This window comes from Lithobates pipiens, unplaced genomic scaffold (assembly GCF_037356315.1).
Source record: "Lithobates pipiens isolate NorthernLeopardFrog02 unplaced genomic scaffold, aLitPip1_a1.2 Scaffold_91, whole genome shotgun sequence".
Taxonomy (NCBI): domain Eukaryota; kingdom Metazoa; phylum Chordata; class Amphibia; order Anura; family Ranidae; genus Lithobates; species Lithobates pipiens.
Genome location: NW_027507914.1, coordinates 276,030 through 280,703, shown reverse-complemented (window position 1 = coordinate 280,703; position 4,674 = coordinate 276,030).

Sequence of the window (4,674 nt, the reverse complement as noted above, 5' to 3'; positions counted from 1 at the left end):
GCCACCCCGCAAACCACCCGACCCCCACCCGCCTCCCCCCCCACATTGCCAGACATAGGATAACAAACATAAGCGGACTCACCGTGTTGCCTGGATGGAGTCCCACCAGCCGAGGGTCCCGGGTCCACTGCCGTCGGAATGCTGTGCCGTCCCTCGTCCTCCGACTGCGACAATTCTCCCTCCTCCGTCCGCCAACTCCGCCTCACCTGCCGGCTGCCATCCATCAGAAACGTCACTGGGTGTCGGGGATCCGCGGAGCTCCCTGGTCTTCTGCAACCCGCCAGATCCGCCTGCCGACCTTCCACGAGGACTTGCCAGGGCCAGCTTGCCTTCGATCGCAGTGCCGCCCCAGACCACTGCAGGCAGCCGCCGTCTCTCCGCCGTCCGCCACAGCCCGCCATCCCATAGGAGGGGACGGCTGCCGACCATCAACCCCAGGAGCGCCACCTGCCGTCAGTCCCCTGCTCCCGGCAGCCATCCTCCCGGGCGTCCCCGATGCCAGCCCCGCCCCCGCCGTCTCCAGGCCATGAGGTGGGGCCCTCCGCACAGTCCTGGGCCTCCTGCTCCCATCCGCCACCGGCCGTGAACTTCCAGCACCCCCCCCCCCCACCTGGCTCTCACCAGCTCCATGGTTCCCCAGCTCCACAGTCCCCCCTGGCCGCTCCGCAGGCCGCGCCGCGCGTTTCGCGGGCGGGCCCGAGTGTCCCCTGCCATCCCTGCTGCTGCCTCCACGTGTCCCAGGTCGGGGGGGGAAGGGGGGTCCGGTGCAAAGCGAGCCGGCGGCCGGGAGCGCCGCACTCGCGCCCGCCCGCCACCTTCCCGCTCGGCCACCGGGGGTACCTCACCCAGCGCCGCCGCCAGCCTCGCCTCAAGCCATCCCGGTCCGCGGGATGCCGATTCGGCCTTCAGCCGCGCGAAAAGGTCCTCCACGGCCACCATGTTGCAGCTCCCAGCTCAAGCTCGTTTCCCTGCAGACTGAGGAGGGGAGGAGCTGCCCACTCTAACACATTAACACTGCTCCTCCCCTCCCAGCCTCTGCATGGCAACGCCCCTTCAGGACACAGGACGTCTTCCCCAGTTAACCCTGTCATGCCCGCCCTCCGCCTATTTCTCTGTCTTGCTGCGGGCTCTCTGTCTATATTTTTCCTAGAATGTGAGTGTATGAGAGATCGGAACCTTAGATTGTAAGCTCCTTGAGGGCAGGGACCAATACGAATGTACAATATGTAAAGCGTTGTGTAAATTGTTGGCGCTAGATAATTTCCTGTGACAAAAATAACAGGTTGTCAATTTTCAGACTAATACCAAATATTGGCAGTGGTGTCATTGGGAATCCACTTCACTAGAATTTTCTGGGTACCTAAAACCACTCCATTGGTTGGAAATCCCTCAATGCTCAAGCAGTGAGATGGGGGGATGGGGGGAGCTATACTGTCCTTTATTCTGACCTTCAAATGATGGGGGGATACTGTGACCTTCAAACAATGGCGGAATGCCATAGGAGACAATTTGGATATCGATGGACCCTGGGAAATTATTTAGCTAGAAACTGAACAGTAATGGTAGGGTGCTTCTATTTATTTCAATTTCTTACCCACACACACTGGAGAACCGGATAGGGGTCCAAGGGACTGCCAAGCTGGAGTTCCTCTTTAACTTCTGCTGGATCATCCTATGGCCCCACCAACTGCTTATATGATTATCCTGCCTGCACATCCTGCTGATTCCAACCAGTTGGCATCTCTGGTATGAAGTTCTGCCAGGAACCCCCTCCGGCACTCATGTACCTCCTATACCACATCACCATCTGCCTCACATCACATCCAGAGAGAGGCTGCCCTCCTCATCCCAATCTCCCATCAGATACATGACATCCTGTATGGGAGAGAGAGAGAGATAGTCCTCTCTCCATCAATCTGTAAATATTTTTAACATGGACATCCTTTCTCTGCCGAACCTAATGCCCCGTACACACGGTCAGATTTTCAGACGGAAAATGTTCGATGGGAGCTTTTTGTCAGACATTCCGAGCGTGTGTAGGCTCCATCGGACATTTTCTTTTTCTTTTTTAAACTCTTTATTTAAGGAATGCGGCTTGTACAGAAGAATAAAACAATCGAATATGTCTACCAACCATTTCCCGTAACAAATTATGGAAATAACTTTTCCAGCAAATCTTTGTACATTAGTGAGATAACATTTCAGGTTCCATACCATCGGACATTTTCCATCGGAAATTCCCGTCGCACAAAATTTGAGATCTGGTTCTCAAATTTTCCGATTGTGCGTACACTATTTCCGACGCGCAAAGTTCCACGCATGCTCGGAATCCAGCAGAAGAGCCGCACTGGCTAGTGAACTTGAGTTTGAGCCGACATCCGTCAGAAAAAAACCCATAGATTTTGTTGTCGGAATGTGTGATCGTGTCTACGCGGCATTGGAGTGTGAGAGGTCTACATAGTCATACAACAAGGTCTTTTAGACTCGTCACAGAGTTATGAATCCACCAGGATAAGTCTTCCCTATTCTGGAATGCCGCAACAAACGTTGGAGCAATGTCCGATCGTGTGTACGCGGCATTACACTTAAAAAAACATGTTTAGACTAATGCCGCATACACACGATCGGACTAGAGGGCGGATTTTGTCTGGCGGACCAGAGTCCGGCGGACTATCCGACCGTGTGTGGGCTCCGGCTGACTTTTTCTTCCCAAAAGTCCGGCGGACTTAGAAAGAAGTCTTGACTCAAAATTGTCAATCCGCCCGTCTGTGCGCTAGTCCACCGGACTTTTCAAATGAGCGGACTTGCCCACACACAGAGAAAAGTCTGTTCATTTTGAACGTGGCTCCAGGTAGACGGAACTAGCGAAGGAAGTGAGATTGACACCTCGCTAGCCCCGTGATCTGGTATGGATTTAAAGGGGAACCACAGGGCCCCCCTTCCCCAAAGCACCCCCCATGTTGAGGGCACGCTGCCTGGTATGGCTCAGGAGGGGAGGGGCGCTCGCTTGTCCCCACCCCCTTTCCTGACCGGCCAGGCTGCGTGCTCGGATAAGGGTCTGCTATGGACTTTGGGGGGACCCCCATGTCGTTTTTTGTGAGGTGTCAATCTTGCCGATGGAGGTGGCGACATTAACTTCCTTCGCTAGTTCTGTCTATCTGGAGCCACGTTCAAAATGAACGGACTTTTCTCCGTATGTGGGCAAGTCCGTTCATTTCAAAAGTCCGGCGGACAACCGCCATAGTCCGGCGGATTGTCCGCCGGAAAAGTGGGCGTGTGTGGGCAGGTCCGCTCGTTCGGGAAGTCCGGTGGACCTCCTCTGCAAAGTCTGGCGGGTTGTCCACCGGACTGAGTCCGCCGGATAATCTGATCATGTGTACGCAGCATAACGGGTAATAAGTTGGTGGGGGTATGTGGTCAGTTAGTGAGTCCTCAAGGCAATTTTGGTGGCTGGGGACTGATGCTAACTAAAAAGGTATTACAGACTCAAAAAGTTGAAGGGGGATCATCAGGGACCGGCAACCAAGTATTTTGATTGGAGCTGGAATATTTTAAATAAAGGTTATAGTTTTATTTGTTTTTTATTAATAAAGGCCGAACTGGCCATTTACATCCAAGAAGGTGTCAGAGTCATTATTCAATAGTAATGGTAAGGCATTGTGCATGTGTTGTTTGGGGGTAGTAAGTTTCTGGCTGCCCTAGTCATGTTCATTTCCATACTGCAAAGAGATTCAGCGAGGATGAGTTATGAATATTGATGTCCTCCTGGTCAGCTGCTAGATGGTTTATTGCCAGTGGTACCAGCTGGAAGAGGGTATGAATATTTATGATCCTGCATGGAAGGAGGGTGTATGTTGGATTTCTTGTCTTCCTATAATAAAGAGAGCCCATAGCAAAATGCATGCAAAAAATAGACGGAGGGCGGACATGACGGAGTTAACAATGGGGCAAGCCAGAAGACAAGGGGAGGTATTATGGTGCCGAGGGGGAGGGGTGGGGGAGGTGGTAAATGGAAACCCAGCGTGCGGTGAGTCACCGGAAGCGTTGGGGAAAGTTCCCACCCTCCCTCCCTATAAGTTGGTGGCCCATGTATATAGCGCAGGTTGTTGTTTTCTTTTCATTTCAGACAGCTTGTTCAGAAGGTGGACAGTCGTGGCAGTGGCGGGCGTTGGTCTGTGCAAGGGAAGGAAGATATGGCCGAAGAAAGAATTCGGGAACTATCGTTGGTATAGTTCCTGATGGTGGTTTCCAGGTAACGGAGGTTAGCTTATGTATATAGTAATGTAAAGTACTTGCTTTTGTGAGTATGCGCTCTTTTATCCTTTAAGAAAGTGCTGTGAAGAATGCACTAGGCCTTGACTAGGGTAGTCTAGAAAACTTACTGCCCCAACTCAATTATGTAGCCAACCCAACCTTTGCCCTCCTTTCCCATTAATGACACGGACACTGTGTTGGATTTAACTGGCCGCTTGGCCCTTTATTAACTCAAAAACATATTTAACCATAAACCTTATATGAAAGAAGATTGCAGATCCTTGACGACACCAATCCCAAACTTTTTGGAATCTGTGGTACCTCTAATGCCGCCCGTGTGTGGGCTCTGGTGGACTTTTTTTTTCCCAAAAAGAAACTTAGGCCGCGTACACACGGGCGGATTGTCTGTCCAACTTAGTC